Source organism: Varroa destructor, unplaced genomic scaffold, assembly GCF_002443255.2.
Source record: "Varroa destructor unplaced genomic scaffold, Vdes_3.0 BEIS01000005.1, whole genome shotgun sequence".
NCBI lineage: Eukaryota > Metazoa > Arthropoda > Arachnida > Mesostigmata > Varroidae > Varroa > Varroa destructor.
Window position 1 is genome coordinate 9,648,566 of NW_019211458.1, and position 19,938 is coordinate 9,668,503.

At 42.5% G+C, this 19,938-nt stretch overlaps 1 protein-coding gene and 1 long non-coding RNA gene across 6 annotated transcripts in view; one reads left to right on the forward strand and one right to left on the reverse strand.

The window, feature by feature from the left end:
* fra (neogenin protein frazzled) overlaps nt 1-19,938 on the forward strand; it is a 139,420-nt gene that overhangs the window by 23,030 nt on the left and 96,452 nt on the right. The gene's annotated exons all lie outside the window — the stretch shown is intronic.
* LOC147755257 (uncharacterized) lies at nt 13,771-18,407 on the reverse strand. Its single transcript, XR_015327836.1, has 3 exons — nt 17,098-18,407; nt 15,494-16,928; nt 13,771-14,019 (listed from the first exon to the last, which is right to left on the reverse strand). It is a non-coding gene; the product is annotated as an uncharacterized LOC147755257 (long non-coding RNA).

Consider the following 19,938-nt stretch of genomic DNA (forward strand, 5'->3'; position numbering starts at 1 on the left):
TCCGTATTCAATCACGCCTGTCGTGCAACGCACGTCATTGCCAAGGCTTGAATCAACGACTTCGGGCTTTTCAACTAGAGGTGCGGTCGTTCAAGTCATCATGTACACAAATGAGTCATCGAACGTTGTTTATCGATTTAAGTGTGACAGTCTTAATCCAGCGCGACCTTTATCTACATGATGCGCACTTCGAACAGTACAATGTTGTATATTCAAAGTGATTTCCACTGACCTTGCTTCGAGTCGTTACCTTCGCCGCGACTTGAAGGAAAGGTATGCTTTCTACACATATTTGAGTACACCCGTTGGCCCTCTATACCATGGGTGTACAGCAGTCGCTAGCCTCTATTCAAGTTTTATATTTATTGCTATATGCTGCTGGCGTTGTAATTGACGGCCTCGTCTTTTCCTTAAACATATGACTATTGTTCTTGGTATCAAATCTGCACTTTCATGCACAAACGAGGTATAAAGCCATGCAGAAGGTAACGTCTGTTGTGACGCGAGATCCTGCTTACTTGCGGGCATGCTTGACAAAAACCAAATGTGGAAAAAGATAGAACAAGCACCGCGTTCATTTCGGGCAATGGAGAGTCTAGGGGATCAGTGAGCTTATAGGCGGGCGAGGCGAGGGGGTGTCGGATGGAAGTGAATCTGGCACGACCGTTACTTCGCGCCGCTAGCGCCGGTCTTTTCCTGTCGACTGCTACCGAGTGAATGGCCGCTGGTGCCAGCCCGAGTGGACCTATTATAGAAACGCGTGCCGTCCGTGACTCTGGTTTTCATCAGTGCACGGAGTAAAACAATAAAGTAGGTTTCGTTTTCGAGTTATTTGTATTGTACACAGCGCGTAACAATTTCCCCTGTATATACGAAGAACATATACACATCAATAGATGGACAGACGGATATTTAGCAGGTCCATTTGGCCAAATCAGTCGCCTAATTGTGTCGCGATTTATCGATGAAAGCCCAGTTCTGGCCTAACACGATACTAAAATATTCAGTGTCAAGCTAGCGACTGGATCCATCAAGCAAACGTTACGTCATAGGGCTGTATGTTGCAAAGTTGGCTAGCCTGTAAAATGACTGAAAAACTTGTACAAGAACTTGTACGAAAACGTAGTCTTCTATTAATATATGATCTAAAAGTAGATACTTAAACATTTTTTTGTCTTCTATTGTATGTAGTGGATGTATTACAAACATGAAATTTGTTGGTCATCATTCTTTCTTTCCTATCAATACAGCACAGCAACATCGATAGCATTGTGGCAGTGACCAGCTTGATCAGATGTCCGAAATGAGCAATAAGAGCTATGTAAGTAGCACCAATAGGCCTCTGCAGATGCTCGCCGGCTCCGCACGTTAGCATATGCTACATGTTCATACGTAAACGTGCAGAGGGAACGGGCACTACAAACAGCACGTTTGCTTGTGTTAGCTCGACATCTACGAGTAACTTCTCTAACGATAGCTATATAGATCCATTCACGTAAATAAATCATGTACGGACGACAGATATGGTTCATATGAATTGAATGTATCTTCGGGTATGTTTGCGTTATGCAGCTTCAAAACACTAAGGCTCACGCCCCATTCGGGTTGAATTGAAAGCAAAGGTTTCCGTAAGCATAATTTCGCCAAGTTTGTTTTTGGTAACATGTTAGTAGTTGAGAGCAAGAAGGATGACTCTAAAACTATCATCTAGAACTATCGTCTGCACGTTATTGTCCGATGACTATATGTTGATTATTATTACAGTTATCATCTTTCGAGATGTGCCGCGATACTTCAGAACGAATTAAGCCAGAAATTGCTAAATTGAAAAATCTTTCGGTATTGCCAGTTAGGGAAAATAAAGGACTAGCAACGCTATTCAGATACACGCCAGCTTATTCGAAGGGACGCAGGACAGCTTTTTTTTTTTTTTAGTTTGTATTGTTGGGTTCCTCCCAAATGCTAAATGTCATGAAATTAACAGTAATAATAGAAACACTAAACTATGTAATCTCGACATAGACTAAGGACGCTACTAGGAGATGTTCAATCTTTTACGTTATTAATTCATGGATAGAGCAGGTAACCCTTGATGATTCTAGATAAAATACAGGTCATTTCGTTCAGTCGATATAACGATATCTCGTTTACCACTAATCTGGATAGCCAGCAGACGACTGAAAGTGAAAGCAAGCTAGGAATGGAACAATACATGTAAGCAAGGAATCGCCATTATGGCAAGGAAATGGAAGATGGTAGGAGGAGCTGAACCAAGTGTACCGGCTTCAACAAGAACCGTGAATAAGATATGATAAGGATAAGGAGAAACCTACAGGTATCCAACCTTGCTTTGCCACGAACCGGTGGGGGTACTATGAGTCAGCTAAAGTAGGAAAAAGAGGCCGGTTCCCAGCACTGAGCTCCGATATTGCCTCGGGCAGTGACAACATGATTGAGAGTTTCTGGGCCTTCTCTGTCGAATTCCTCTCTTTCCGTTCCGAATAATATACCGTACCATGTATTGGAACTACTATGCAATCGTTAATTACTAGCGCAATACATTTGGCCAACAAGCAGCGTCAAACTTTCGTGTATCGGCGTATATGTAATCCCATTTCCCTATCTAACGCTAACAGCTAGCTGCACGGTACAGCTGAACGCAATGCTCGCATTGGCATTTCTTCTATATACGAGAAAGCCAGGGACCGAGAAAGAAAAGAGCGGCCGAAAAAAGGTTGCTTATATGGAAATAGTTTGTGATCGAGCTGTCCGAAAATAGACTGCTTGTCCTACGTACGTACGGCCACCCTTATAGGGATACAACTGTAAGAGTTAAGTGAGTCCTATTTGCCTTTACTGCCAACATCGAGATTGGTCATACACACTCTGGGTTATGCATCCTTTTATGCTTACTCAAAGCATGGCTCTTATATGAGAAGGTGTTGGGTAAGGGAAACGTACACGTATCCAGATAGCTTAATTGAAGTTGAAATGCACAAGACCAGACGAGATGCAATAGAACATTGGTGACTTTTAGTTGTTCAATGTGGCCGAGATCCCTAACTGAACACAATAGCGATCGGATCGGTGTTATATGTATGTATGTCTCCGGGAGTGACGAAACGGGCACATGTTGGAGATGTGCAGAGCGGGCGAGTGCACTTAACCGCTCGTCCTGCAGTGCTGCTATTGCAAAGTTCACGCTCGGCCGTTAGTGCGCGCTATTGCCCTACGCTCGGATCTCTTGTCTGCGAACTCTGCGCTGCATTCGCTTCTTCGCTTGCTCTACACTGAGCTGCTAACCTAAATTGCGCAAACGTGCCCCGAGGAAGAAGCACTGTGCTACCGTTACCATTGGCGGATCCCGGCTAGCGCATGTCTGGCATTAGATACGGTGTCGCTAAAACATTGTTGAACTGCGCGAATAGGCACCATCAGTAGCCAGTAGTAAAGATAACTGAGAGGGACAGTCAGCAGCTCGGTCACAATCCATGTAGATCGACGTCATGGACTGGGACGCCGTACCGCATCGATGCCGCCACTAGTCTACTGTGTGATAAAAGCGTATGACGTGTATCACGTTAAGACGATAAGTCTTCCTACATATATTAATGTTTCTAGCAGTCTCTATCGTTTGTTGCACTCAGTAGTGCTGTGCTAAATACTAATGTAGCATTGTGTACAATAGATGCGATATAAAAGGAGCATTCTTCCTTTCAACCTTGTCCTAGATACTGAAACACTTATACCAACTAAAATCACGAGCATTATATTTCCACCTTGTTTATTATTATCATTATAATGCCGATAGTAACACATACTTTCGCTGAAGCTGAGCTCTATGGCCCTCGCCTACTTGCCTAGCCCCAAAAGCGACAACCCCCTCAAACGACACCTGTACGAACGTAGGTATTTAATCCTCCTCTCGCCTTTACTTGTTCTTGCAAAGGAAAGAACTGATTCATCTCACTTGCGATAACTGACTACATTTGACAGAAGATGCTGTTTCATTGTCTATTTATGACGGCGGCCTATAACTGTACTGCTCCCGTGGATGTATAGGGCTCGTGTAGTCGGTGCCGTAAAAATTCGTCACTTATAGCGTACATTCCTTCGGAAACAGTTTCGAAGTATCCATCAAACGAAGTGAGATGGCGATGGCTGTAGTAGCAGCAACTGCAGTAGCACTGCTTGTCAGCGTCGTTGTGGTTTTAGTTGTATGAGACAGAACGCACCGGTGTAATACAAGTGTGGTGTGTTGTGTACATTTTGGGCAGGTAGATGGTTGGTGGTAACTGTGTCCTATTTCCGTCCTGAGCAGCCGGCCCAGGTTTGTCTGGGACATCCGAACGTCGCAAAGTAAGGGGCACCCAAGCATTTGGGAGTGAGGTAAACGTGTCCGATGATGAACACGATTTGTCTCTCGTCATGGGGCGTTCCTCGAGCGTCTTTCTCACGGAACAGCGGCAGCAACTGCAGTAGCGATGGTGGTCCCAGTGACAGAGAGTCGAGTTCTGCGCTGAGAATAGGGGAGTTCTCCAAGGTAGATAAGCTGAAGGAAGGAGAATAAGTAGGAAAACCTAGGGACAACGATGCACTATAGTTATTGCCTTGGCTGCTTCTGACACTACAGCCTGTACTACATTCTTATGAGAGACAGCGAGTAAAGTAGCATCTCAGAGTGCCGGGCAGGAGTGCATGGCACGCTTGATTGTGCTAATCAAAATAGATGGGGCTGCCCAGCGTGAGGGCCAGCCGTCCGAGTAAGCAACCGACTGCCCATAAGTCCCAGGAGCTTCAGAGCTGACAAGAAACACAGACAGGAAGGGGGAAAGCTACGGATGGGAGAGAACATTCTGGATCCTGAAGGAGTCATTGGCGTCTGCCATTCTCTTTAGCCGCCCCTGCTGCTGTTATCGTCAAACGCCTGGTGTCCCGCGATATCCCATAAGGGTTTCGAAACTAAAGTGCCAGCTTGTAACCTCAGTAAAAGGAATATAACAGACTATCGTCGTGCAAGTAACATAAGGAGCTATATAGGAAGGATATACATATAGGGAGATATATATATATATATATATGCCGATAATATTTTATAATAATAACGGTAATATATTATTATACTGAAGTTGACTTTGAAGGAATGTATGAGAATAGAGGCACCATATTTTGAATCATGCATGACTAAGCTATGCCCAGGGCCAAGTAAACTTAAATTAGCATGCACGTTTAATGCAAAAACGATATGAAGTAACTGTCAGCCTTATGAACATGTGGAAGGGTGAAAGCCACTTTGAAGTTTACTACAATGGCCAAAAGGTTCCCATTTACACGCCACATCGGGATTCCATTCCGGCAGGTTAGTTATATCCCTTACGTTAAAGTGGGACGGCCGAATGGGGTGGGATAGCCGAAATCTATCGCTTAATGAAATGAAGAACATTTTAACTTTGATGACATGACTACGTTAATTTGAGTTGAATAGGTTAATGTATTGCCATTTTACTTATACAGTAAAATAAACACATAACATAAACATGAGAGTACATAACAACAACAAACATACAAACATAAATATGAGAGTATTATTATTGTCTAGATTAGACACAAACATCAGAAGAACAGCACAGCGTGACATAAATGGTCCTTTTAGCTAGCCAGTCACATTTAATTTTCTGACTGATGACTCAGAATGTTCTCTTTTGTACAGGAAACCAAATGGTTATTCTACTACAAGCGATGTCCCCTCCTACCTATTTGGGTTTTTTTCGGCCAACGACCCGGTCCTCGGTGTCGTTGACTTCACTTCTCCTTTAGGACAATTGTTTTTCCTCCTGCAGTAGGTTACGTCGTGTTTTTCCCTATTTGTCCTTTTCCTTGTTAATCATCTTCGCTGGGCTTTTTTTCCGGTTGGCCCTCTCGAAAAGAGAAAGCACAACGAAAAGGTTGTGCAGACCAGTTTTTTTCTGCCGCCTACTTTAGTATATAATATGTACGCCATGTGCAAACACAAATGGATATTACAAATTTTAAGAGCTCTTGTGTGTCACGAATCGAATACCAAAGATCCCTTTTTTTTGAGCACAATCATAACTAGCGTAGATATGTTCTGTGTCAGATGTTGAAATTAAGTGAGCCTGATAATAGGAAGCTACGAGTACATCGGTATGTAGGTTTATTCGTGCTTAATTCAGCTTTTGCCTGTTGATCGTCCAATACGGCACCGCACTTTGAGGCCTAAGTCCGCCTATTTTAAGGATCACTTTAAAATTCGAGCGGCTATATTTCTTCTCCAAGTCTGGGCTCGACATTTTGCAAGCCATAAGTTATAAAAGCTAGTAAGATCGCTGCAATTAACCTTTTGCTCTGGTTCCTCATCTTGTAGCCTTCGTATCCAAACGAGTAAAAATTAAGAGAAAGAACTTACATTCTGTAGTCGTTATTAATTCAAATATATACATGGTTATTTTGAAAAGTTAAAAAATAAATTGTTTCCGAATTAAAACTTAACTCAGTCATTTCTTAGGAGTTTATAACAATGAATGGCTGCTTTATTAGAGTGTAGTTTTTACAGATTAGGAGGTAAGAAACTGAATGAAGTGAATACGTAAATGGGCAATAAAAGACAATTGTTACTCACGTTTTTTTTTCAAGTTCATTGTAGGCACATACGTTATTTGGTGTAGTCTGACACTGTTTACTCTGAGTACTTTCGTAATTACTGAGTTAATTACGTTCAGGTCGATTTCGAGTTGCGTTTCTGGATCTGAAAATAGCGGAATCGTTGCGTTGAGTCGAGCATTGGTGTGTCTTGACATCGCTCGTTATAGACCTAAACTTTCGTGTTCAACTATACGGAATAACGAAATGAAAACCAAAGGCGTTCACTCTGAAGGCCGCGTACCAACTGACTGTAAAGGTCAACAGGACTTCATATATTATGAAGTCTTTAATTCATAACATAAAATCTAGCTAATAGGATTTTGTACTGCACTCATGGCTTCATTCTATTTTACGAATATTGGAAACAGTGTAAATGGAAAAGTGGCATTTCATGTACCAAGTGAATCATAGGGAATTATCATATTCAGCTATGAGATCGTCTAGCTGGATTTCGGATCGCATGATGCCCACAAACTTATGCTTATTAGCGAAACGATCGAAGAGTCGAGGCTGTGAAAGATGACGCTTCGTATCGAGAATGTAAGTTTAGCCTGACTCTCGGCGAGATGAAACTTCGCCTGTACTTACCCACCACGTGGATGATGACCGACTGATGGATGTCTGTGTGATTTCAAATTCAAATTTGTATCAAAGTCACAATAACGTAGCGTCTGCGTGTATCTAATATCTAAATACCGTTTGCTTCGAACGATTGTCACTAGCTAACAACAACAAACTTTACAACTAGAATAAGAATAGCTGTCTCATTTTCATCCGTTCAATTTTTGGCAATTTGATAATTTTTGGAAAATTTTTATTATAATCCCATATGAGTAAGTTTGGTCTAAACCTAGCAAAGGTTTCAGACTTTGGTCGGTGTAAGGTTAGACCCTTGACCAACAACATGCATCTCTTCAATGCGTTCAGCTTAATATGCCGTGTATATTATATGCCCGCAGATTGCAAAGGCTTCTTTAATTGTCTATACTTTGTAGACATGATGATTCATATGGTGGTATATATATATATATATATATATATTGGAAGAAAAGTAATATGCTATAGCATACCAACAAATGGGCAATACCATATATGTGCATTTACGTCTATTTCATAGTTATCAATTTGTGTGGACTGGATTTTATAATCGTAATTGGTAGAGTACAATTTTTCGAGTTTTACGTTCGACACTGCCGTTTAGCAGCGCTTCAGTAGGACGGCCTTTAGCGCGGAAGGAAATATAGATAGCCTGGACTCGAATGGTCATAACTGGAGTATCCTAAACAAAAATGTTACTACGACATTATCACGAAGGTCGTCGCTGGTAGATTGACAAACGGCAACTAGAAATGAATTGCCCACTCGCGGCTGCATGGTGCTGATGTTATTTCATGTAATGTAACCGTAATGCACTGCATCGTTAGAATGCAGTCTGAGCCGTACTTTGCGTCGAATCTGTGCTCACATGGAAGACGTTTCTGCGCCCGACTTTCGGCGCAAGCATGTCTGAATGTTTTTAATCCTGCTGACGAGCTGTATGAGGTTCGTCTGAGCTGGTCAAAGCTGACTGGGGCCGACTGAATCACTGAGCATTAAGTCAGATATGCTATCGCAAACCGTCGTCCCTTTGTCTTTTTCTTGGTATAGAAGTGAAGGAGAGCCGATGGGGAGGATCGAACAGGTCTGCAGCTGGAGCAAAGTAAAGGTGGAACCTCCTCACAACTGACTGGTTGAAGCGAAGGTGGACTTGCTGAGCAGAACTACGAAAAATCAGTGCCATATCGTGATTACAGATCTAAGAAGGTAGCAACTGTGAACTTAACGTTGCGAAATCTTGCTATTTTCAAGTCAGGCGCAAAAGTGTACGCAACTCTATGGCTGTGGGAAAGGTTTGTGTATATATTTCGCGAATATAGATTACCCACAGAACGAAGTCAAAATATGGACGTCATAGGAAAGTTAGGTGGTCTACGGATGCACACCCATGTAGGTTTGTTCGTGTGCGCGCCAGCTTTGATTAACCTTTTCAAAATAGCCGTTACTGAACTGGCATGACCAAGTAACGAGCGAGAAATCCAGATAGAAACTTAGGCATAATAATCCAGATGGGTTGCATAGGTTACACGCCACGTGCTACCGAACCGCCGTGCCACGGCATAGGTTTGCGACTCTACCTACCATGTATTTTACGCGTACGTTAGACAAAATCTACATGCCGGCGACAATGCAGGTGCGTTTTGTAGGCGACTAATAGCATCAACTCGGGTAAGTGAATCACTGGGTTGAAGATCCCGAAGCCAGCTGCCTCTTTGTTGTTAATCAGTGAGGGAAAGTAGGCAGTAAACCAGGCTTGCCTCATTAGCCCAGCCGTCATTTCGGAGACATACTAACGTTTGGGTATGTTATCTGAACATCGTTCTCGAAAACTGGGCATGTTTCTGTTAAACTACTATCTAGCTATTGTGTGGGTATACAGCTTAGTTTGGCTTTTATGTTTTGACTGTATTCGAAAATAGAGAATGGACGCGATCTTTTCTACGGCAGCGCGCACATGTCTTCTTCGATGCAAAGAGTCTCAGCTGCTGTACTGCAAGCGGAAAAAGATTGTGTACTCAGAAACGCAAAAGACATGTCAGCGGGCCACGTCGATTGGTTATTTCAGTCAAAGGAATACAGAGATAAAGTAGTAGCCGCTGCATTGAGTTGCTGCCTAGAGTGTGACATTGGGTCCATGGGGGGTTTCTACATCCACTGCGTACGTTGCTAATAGACGGATGGATGCAGTACTATAGTGGAACAGGCACGCTCTAGGGCAAACAGATATGGATCCAAATGTTACCAAGGGTTGTAGAAGTTCAGAGGCAAACTGGGAGTCAGCAGACACTGCACCGCGCGGGGACGGGAGGATGATAGGGTTAGAAGATTTTAAATAAGGGTTATTTGCACCCAGCTTAGATTGCCACAGCGGCATTAGTAAGGCAACACATATTGGATCGCCTCGCGTTGTCTGCTGGAAAAATGTTGTCGGCTTTACGCGCAGAAGCCCATAAGGCCCATAGTACAAGGCCAAATACCTTAGAATGTCCTACAGCGCCATACGTAATATAGCATTGATAAGTAATAGAACTTCACCACTTAAGTGATGAAATACCTCCAATTTGCTGGCGTCAATATATTGTATTGTTATTAACAATGTTCGCTAGGTTTATTGTTACTGCCGACTCATTATCATCTGAAGAAGAAACAAGTAAATAAGTCATAATCTCTACGTACATTTAGAACCTGCACCGACCGACAATAAGAGGCTTATGCATCGAAATTTCATTTCTAAAAGGATTTTCGTAAACCACAGTGATACTATTATCAGCCTCAACAAGATGTTATTAGTATATAAAGTACTGGCTTACCCGTAATTGACACGTCTCGGAATTCGATCTTCGAAGAAGTCGTGAAGGAAGGTATCTCCTCGGTTTTCTACCATAAATACCAAACAGAGCAAACTCAGTACGAGAAGGTTGCAGAAATTCTTTTTTCTTATGAACCTCCTAGTCGTAATGAAATGTTATATTAATCCTTTTAGTGACTAACATTAGATAAACACATTGATTTTCGTTGGTCCCGAAACTATACTGCTGGCCTTCATACAGCTGCACTTTGTGCTGTTTTTGTATCGGTGCGAGCGACGATCACGTACTTTCGTTGAAATATTCGGCAACAAGATTGCAAAAACGGCGACACAGAGGATTATTTGAAGCCAATAACATCAGCCGTTGATTCAGACGTCGGAATCCGACGACTCACTTCTGGGAAGAGACTCTGGTAGCGCCGACTGAGTGATTAACGTCACACGTTGGCGTTTCTACATCTGAACCGAAATCAATAAGCATAGAGTGTATGCGACTGATCCTATCTGGACCAATAAGAATTCGAAACAGAAACATTATAATACTGAGAAAAGACTGACGTTCTGCTATGGTCAGCTATTGAGTCGTTTATGGTAGCGCCATGTTAACAAAAAATTAGTATAAGGGAAATCACTAGTTAATCTGGCTGCGTACTCAGTATTCTGAACAATATCTGAGGCTCTCTGGTTTTCCATATGGGCGTGACCTGGGTATTCGTCGACGTATTCGCTAAAAATAATCGCCTTGAGATAGTTATGTTAAAAGCTGTTCTCTTAATCGTATTGTGATTCCTAGTGGCGTAGCGCGGTTTCGATACCATTATTCCCTTTCTATGTTGCGGTTTCAGATGTTCGACGCTTAGGGACGGATCTTGAATAAAAAGTGAACATAGCCCCATTTGGTGTAGCTGAGCCGGTTCTGAGACGATGTAACTGATGAGAGGTGAACTCACTGACGGCAATGACCAGACCTAAGTTTAATTTTATAATGAAGCAGTGGGGGTGGCTTCTGAAGTCAATATGTGAGGCAGCCCTTTAAATGGCCAGCAAAACTCTGAATCAACACCGTACGAGATCATTTTATGCTTCACAATGTTCAATAGTTAATCTACTGTACCGTTCCCTATTGGTCGGTAACAATCCGCTTGCAGACTTCTTCCAAAACCGTTGTGCTTCTTTAACGGTTATACTGGAACCCTAGCTCTGCCTGATCATTTTCTACAATAAGCTATATTTTTCCGCGTAGTGCAAGAGTGCATCTATAGGGGCAAATCACTATTCTGGGCGCGTAGACATACTTTGCTTAAACACATCAGCCTAGCTACGAAAGTGTGGGCGTGGCGAGATGTCTGCGAGCAGATTTTTGCGAAGGCACATCACCGATCAAAGGTGGAGGTTTAGTCTAGAGGAGGGTACTGCGAGACCTTTGCTTACTGCTTTTCTGTGTCTCGTTGCTCAACCGGCGCAGACGGAGGGTAACAGCGGAGGACAGTGCCTGTCGGCGTCTACAGCCGAGGGGTGGTTGTTGACAAATGCAAATCGCTTCTACTTCATCTCCGCTGCCCCATTTCCGCAGTCTCACATCCTTTAGCTTAGTACTGGTAGCGGGGGTAGTGGCTAGAGAAGTAGTGGCTCGGACCAACGGGTTCTGTCGTGAGTTACCCCTTGGTAACCAATGGGTCATCATATCACGGCGTGTTGCTTGGCCCAGATGGGCAGAGGAAGTGCAAGGCTCTGCGTACTTCTGCCGCGCGCTGTCCTCGCTCTGCGTCTCAATGAGTTGAGTAGAAAAGAAGAAGGCTTAGGATAGGCTTTCGTCTGTGCCAAGCCGGTTCTGTTTGACAGTGGCGTGAGACTCGAGCGTTGAGGTGAGATGCTGGTGATGCTGTCATGTGTAACCGAGAGGAGGCGCGGTAGGCCAGCCGCGTACGGTAAAAGCACAGGCAAGCCCATTCGGTTTTCAGGGGGTTACAGGTAAGCCTAAGGGCCATAGCCATGCTAGTCCCATGCAGCTAATTGCGTGGTAGCCAACTTTTCTTCGCTTTAGTAAGCCCACAGAAGTTACGAACAGCAAGCACAGGAAGGCACTGAGGAAGTATGGAAGGGTCAAATAAAAGCGACTATTTCATATATCATAAGTTTCGTCTTTTCCACATTAAATCGTTTCTTTCTGACCGTTGTTACGCCGCGCTGTGTGTCGGCGTCAGTTAGTTGCTCGCAAATGACGATAATGTTCAATATAAAGAAATAGGGAGAGCTAACAGGAAAGGCAGTCGCAGAAGACGACGCCAAGATTCCATATCAGGGTCCTGCAACAAGGGCGGATTTTTGCTATTGGACAAAAAAGATACGAGTTACTTAATATTATACATTGGTAGCTTGGGAAGTCTCGAGTTTCCCTGGTGCTCAAGCATCATCTTGTGTGTGGACAAGTGGACTAATATTGAAATAAATATTTCCCTAAATTCTGGTACATGTTGGTAACACGTGAGTTTATAAGTGGTAACTCCGTAGGTCCTCTTCACCACAAACTGAGCACAAAGTATTTATTCGGAGTAACTATAAGAGCCTCTATATTATCCAAAACTAGGTGTTTATTGTATGGAAAGTATTAATGGAAAATAAGCATATCGTATATTGTGACCATGGCAAGATATGCTCATAATGTCATTATGGCAGACTCAAACAGGTTACACTATAATTACACTAGCTAGAGCTCACGAGGACAAGCATTCGATCTCACACGCATACGCCAGATGCACGTGGTACATGCACGCTATTGTACTAGTAACAAAGAAGAACTATGTGTTATTCAGGGCAGCATGTTAGTTGTCGCATGCGGTCACGAAATAAACGTGCAATGTCAACAACGTAACAAAAGGTGCATGACAAATTTGAAATAGTTCGCTCATTCTCTTCATTGTAGGTCTATGGGATGGGATGTATGTACATACATATGCATGTGAAAACAAGTAGACGCAAAAATCGAGCAAAAAATAACAAACAGAGCGAATAGCATTGCAAAAGACAATATTCAACAGATAAAGCGCTAGACGGATGCTTTGCCATGCGTATCTATCGTTTTCTTTTCTCTGAAGCGTTTGAAACAAACAAAAGGCAAAACGTGATGTCGGCGTTCTGGATAGATTTTCTCCCGCTTTGAATAAGATGCACGTCGGAGCTGAGGCATCGTGTAAATCGCTGCCGTATTTCTGCCATCGCCGACAGCGATGGGCTGAGTCGATTGTGAATGGTTCATAAAAGACGGGGCCGGCATCCATTCGTTAGGCGATGGCGAGAAAAGAAATATCCACCAGTCATTTTGACAACGGCTGTGACAGTTCCAGCAGAAACGCAGGCAGAGTCAACTGAATCAGCTAACACTGGAACTACTTCTGATCGCTTAATGCTATCCTCGGTAGTTGAGAGCACACACTGACGCCAGGCGACATTTGGTAGAAAGGCAGGCGGAAACCACTCGTTCATTCTATGCGTGAAATATCGCCGATTTGGCGGCCGAAACGGCTAGTCCCGTTTTACATATTTTGCTTGCTACGACAATGCGGACGATACATACATAGCTTGATCCTCTTTCAAAGAGCAAGAGGGGATCAAAGCATTTGTCTGTTGTCCATACAGACTATTACCTGTAAGAGCCGCGTAAGTTCCTTCATGTATAGAAGAGATAAGGAAAAGGTCTCGAAGAAGGAAAAGGAGAAAAAAGTAGTTTTATTATTTGTATGAGAATGGCTAAAAGATTAAGGTGAGAAAAGTCTACGAAAGAATCCGCATTCCTCTGGATTGCCTGTTGTCGCCGCTATCAAGCCTGTTGTCCAGGGCCATCTTCCTTTCTTGGGTCGTTTGGTCAGCTACAGGCCGAAACAACATTGGCGTCTTTATCTTCTATTGGGCGGACGTCTTGTTGCTGTAGGAAAGGTACACTTTATCAACAACTGTAATAACAGTAAAGACAACAATAACAACTATGTAACAATAGTCTTGATTTTATTGTTAGTCCTATCTAATGCTATTGCTTTTTTCTCCTTTGTGACTAATGAGAAACCCATTTGAATAGGGACGATACAGGACATAATTGTAATACTAGTTCGAAAGTTCTGCTGATCGAAGGGTAAGCATGCGGACCACCTTTTCTATGTGAACTAGAAAACGGTCGAAATATATTGAGCATAATACATACAGCATACACTCTAAACAAACAACACTTAAGCGATAACACTAGATACTTTTCTATCTGTATGAACCAGCTTCACAGGTTTCCACTAGATAAGGTGATATTGTTTTTTTTTTCTTAAGTATTCTTCTTTCTGTAACGCATTCACGGAACAGATATGTATTTGTAGTAAACAACGCTTACAGAGGCTTTCCCTGAAGCTAATTTAGTAATAATTATAGTGGTCATGTACATCTGACAAGCCAGGTAACTTCCACAGCAGTTAGCGCTCGTATATGGCTGCTGGCACTTAACTTACTAAAGACATGTCTACATGTGGTCGAAGGCATACACATGTTTACTCAAGTAGACAAGTCCGCTATTTTTCCACAGAATCTCGTGACAATAACTGCTACACGAGGCGGTCATCGAATCTCGAAGTTTGTCGGCTTAGCTTCGTATCTACCTGTTGGCATCTGTCAGATCTACCTGTTCTATCTGTCTTTCAGAAACGAACTAGAAACACCTGTATCACAATTTCTATTAACGTGACACAATAATAGCGGCAGACGCTATGCAGTGGCAGATACTCGTAGTCACTAAATCATTGGTTTCAATTGGCTGCGTGTAGATAGTTCAGCGATTTCGTAGTAAGACCTGAAGAGAGCTAGATTGTTGAAGAATCAAACGGAAAGGATGATTGCTCGGTGGGGGTGTGTGTGTGGGATCGGCGTAATAGTCAGAGAAGCGCATCCGTCGTACCAGTCTACCCACCGGCTAAATGTCATATATATATATATATATATATATATATATATATATACCATCGTAATTTAATTCTGACCCTTTCTCCCCGTTCCTGTTTTTTTGCTTCTGAACAAAGATGGGGGTGCGAGGAAAATAAGGGAAGTAGAAGTGTACACAAGAAAAGCTGACTGAGAAAAAGAAGAAGAACTACGACGCCTGCCTGCTTACTGACTTGTTTCATGACTACTCCTCAATGTAGCGCGAATTACGCCCAAGCTCAGGCGGATGAACAGGAATCTGAGTCTTGCGTAGTTGTTATACATTAAACAGTTGTTGCATCTCTAGTAATGGCAGCGACTACATCTGCTCTCTATAAGGCGCTTGTTTATAGGAAGACTGCTAACTCTTCCAGTAAGAGCCTGCTACCCTCGCGTCAAATCGAGTTTGAACATGAGGCAAAAACTCGACAGTGTTATATGTGTTGTAAGAAGACCTGCTTAGTTGCATACCGTTCCGCAGGGATGTAACTTGCGATTGAGAAACTATGATAGATCAGGGCGTACTAAGCGCGGTCCAAGGAGGCTAGAGATTGCTGCGTAGGTTATGGAGATTCGGAGAGAGTTTGCCTGTGCGGCTTTATGGATGTGTGTCTGCTCTTTCTTTCGTTTGCGCTGAGTAATTTAGTGGAAGTTTGTTATTAGGGATGCAATGGCCACGACGGCAGTGGCAAAGCAGTGGTCGCATTCGTGTCGTCCAATAGTGCCTGGTGCCGATAGCGCTGATCGGCTGCAGTTTGTATCGACTGCTGTAAAGGTAGAAAAAAAGAATGACAGATTGGCACAATCTAGCCGTCAAAACAGCTAGTGTCAAAAACCACTAGGTTAGGTTTAATACCACAGCGTTTTTTTGGATACGAGTATCCTGCTTGACCCAAGCTGTACGTTGGACCGCACCAAACATTGCCTTTAAAATAACAAAATACATATGTTATTGACCATTACAAGAATAGAGTAGCATAATTTGATCACCATAATATTATCTCATTAAATAGGCTGAGTTGTCGATGTTTTCAAATGTTCATCGATAGTGAGCAAATTGGTGTGCTGTAATATCTCAAATGAAATTCAAATGTTCAATTTGCAGGAAATCGTGCGACCGGAATGATAGTTCTATGAAAATATTCATTTATACATTATATACAGGTGATATATTGGAAGATGTATTTACGTCTGGACGAAGTCGCAAAGTCCTTCGTCTATTCCGGTAGCTTTTTGTACAGACCCAACTTCATAAAAAGGCTCATAGTAATTACCTTGCATTTTTTACTCAAGTCTACGTTAGGTGGTCATATAAAAGTATTCCTAATAAACATAGCTGGATGTATGCAACATATTTTGATAAGCTCAAGGTCTTAAGGCAAGACGAAACAGCAACATGGCTTATTTTGAGTGAATTTTGTCACTGTGTACAACTTCTCCGCACGGGAGTATACAGCATTTGGGATCATGTGCGCGTTGAGCCTCGTTGCGGACGGTCGCATTGTCCTGTTTGGCGGTTGGTCCAAACTCGATGGGGGAAACAAGAAGGATTTGTCTCTTGTGAGATTGCGGATTCTCTCGAGCGTCCTTCTCGGCCGCTTTCGCGTGGCTTCTTTCGGGTGAGTGTTATGTCCTCTATTTTTTTCCGTCCATATCATGTCGTCGACCGTTTCTCTGGGTTAACTGTAAAACAAGGCACGCTTGCTCACCAGTATATATACAAACAAGGCAGACAGACGCCCAAATACTGGCTTTGAAAATACTTGTTGGTCGAATACTGAGGACTGTTGGTCCATTCCCGTCCGCCGAGCGAAACAGAGATGAACTGGATCATTACGTCGAATGTTTTGAGCGATTTACTCAGCATACTCCACCTCCAGGGTTGGAATTTAGTCTTCGTGTAAGGCTAAAACGGGCAAATAGACCTAACAGTTACTTGTAGTTTGCAGTCTTCCCTCGTTTTAAGATATACTTTTCCTTCAAAAAGAGTTTTCTGCGGATGAATATTTCGTTCGGAATGCCTAATAACAAGTGTCGTTTCAAATCGTGTGCACTTGTTGCTATCGAATACTTACGGATAGAACTCGATGATGGTGGACAGTGTCACAAAGTCTTCACGTGTCAATGGTCCTTAATCCTGTTGCATGGCCCTCATTTGTGTAGCATTTGCTCTTCTAGTGCCTACAAACTTATAAATATAAGAAGCTGACACAATATATTTTTGTACATAAACATATGTATAGGGCATAATAAATTTCTAAGTTATCAACATGATGAGCTTCGCTGAGTGATGACTTATAGTAAAAAAGTATGTGTACCTGATGCAAATCATTCGATCTGTATTACCCTAGTAATAATATCGCTGCCTCACAATCTTCAAAACTCAGACGACACTCTGTCGAGGCCCGAATGTGCAAGCGGAGCCACTGGGTGTTGCGGGTGAAGGAAAAGATATGTCTATCTCTCTTTCTATGTCTGGCAGAGTTGGGGTTCGTTCCCCGTTTACCCCAATGTCTCACCCCAGTGTTTCCACTGCTTCCTTACCGACAGCTCGCAAGCAATCAATGCCTAGGCAATGCAATGACGGTGTCGATTCACCTGAAGCATTTCGCACATACATACATACATACATACACAGGAAAGTTGCATCTAGGAACGGCAAAACATATGACCAGTGCTCAATATGCAAGCTAGATAACGTTCAGCGGACTGATTGCGAGGTAGAGGGAGGACACAGTTATACTGCCACCGGATGGTAAGATTACGCATACCTACTGCTAGATTGCTACATCTGCTGAGCAGTCGGAAGTCTTCTCGCCCTCTAATGGAATGCTCTAATGTGCCAATAGAATAGCCGTAGGTGTCGCGTGCACTCTATATGTGAATGCATGGGGCAATGTTAGCGGGAAAACTCTGAAGATCTAAGAAAACCACTTAGGGTAAGCATACTCTCAAGTTTGCCATATATATCGTATAATAAACAGTAGGATGGCCAGCCGTTACACAGATAAATACGATCAATGAAGAGCTGATTAATAATAGAAATACGAAAAAGTTGAATATTTAGTCGGTACCGTGTGATTACGAGGGCGCAGTGTTGGATCTACGGTACGCCAGATGGGATTATCTGTATCGAACGTACCGTGCCTACACCCACTACATTGAAGATATAATCTAAAATTGTCGACAGCTTTAAACCATATAATTGATTTTCTAGTATACCAGTACTGATCCTTCATATCATAGTTAGCTCCGGCTACAGATGCCTTCTTGTCCCTTGATTACGAATTTCAACAAGCAACCTTTAGCGTCTAGGCCTAGCAGTCTAGGATTTGACTATTCAAACTACCGCGCCACAAGAGCGAAAGATCAAGAAATGTTGTCCTCAAGTAGCTTTGTCATGCTTTTTTGGTCAAATCCTCAATCACCGGCATCGCCCATATAGGCGTTTTTTACACTCTTTGATCGGAATTAGTTTAATAAGCTAGAGACCTTGTATCAGTAATTGCGGTAATTACCGATCGACAGTAATCACGCATTGCACTTTGTAAGTTATGCTTGGTAGCGACATTCAGGTCGTAGCCTACACTTCCAAAATGTATAAAACCTAAATAATTTTCGATATGAATTCGTTTATAAACAACAGGGCGAGCAATATGAAGTCGCCGAGCTGCTGCCAACACTCACAGATATCTGCGTACCGTATGCCACTAAAGAAGCGTCTGTAAGGTCAGATGATTCATCGTTAGAGTCAGCTGATGGGGTTCCCTATCATTGGCATAGGAACGACGATGAATGGCGCATCAGGCTGTTGTTCACCGAACAGAGTCCTGATGCGTCAAATGGGATATGTGACTGAGGTGTAAATTCGATGAGTGCCAATGGAACGAAGGGAATGGAGTAGCATGAATCAAGCCTTCAATGGAAGTGACGTGCGTGAGGATTTTTCAAGTGCTCCTTTCTCAGTGTGTATACTACGTAATTTAATATATTCGCAAATGATCGGTTTTCTACTGCAAATACAGGCTGCCGTATTTGCAGATTGATACTGTCTACTTGTTTATGGTCCATATCACATATATATTTCATATATCTGTGTGGGCATATCCAAATTTCAGATATATCTCTTTGAAAATACAAATATATCCCTACGTTGTTTTCATGGTTATCTAGAGTTAATGTAATAATATTGTTTTGCAAAAAAAAAAGCCATTTATCACGTACAGGCTTGTGGTGTTAGGTCTGTTACGTGCGGACGAAGTCTATCGCGGACTCCGATATACCTTTATTTAAACATATGAACATGTTTTCTAGCTAAGTTATATTGATTTCGTTGATAGAAATAGATTTTTTGACCCAACTGATGCAACTCGCAGTTTGTATGATGATAATCTGGGAATCGGCTTGTAGTGGAGACGATTTTTAAGAACAATAAACTAAAGAGGCTGACAAGTGCTATACAGAACCCATGCGAATGGTAAACCTATCAACAGACAGAGTGCCTACTGTTACTTCTATCAGCAGTATTTGGCTGGTATGACTTTAGGGCTAAGTTTAAGATCGATAGGTACCACAGTCTGATTTTGTTTTTAACGCTACCTGTGGGTTGACTGATGTACTACTGAGCTAGGTCGTACCATTGTCCTCTTCTTAAACAGGCTTTCGTTCTTTTTTCGAAAGACAAGAACAGAGAAGTTTGTTAGATACAGGTGCTGAAATTGAGATCCGCCTCTATCCTTCTGTTCATTTACTCCATGTCTCCAATTTTAGATAGAAACCTTTCTGTAGAAGGTCGATGAAAATGAAACGAGCTAGACCTCGTTTCAACTACACGCAGACCTTGAGCCTAGCGTATTGCAGGACTTTTATTTTGTCATTACATAACTGTGTATATAAACCTTTATTGTACGAACATT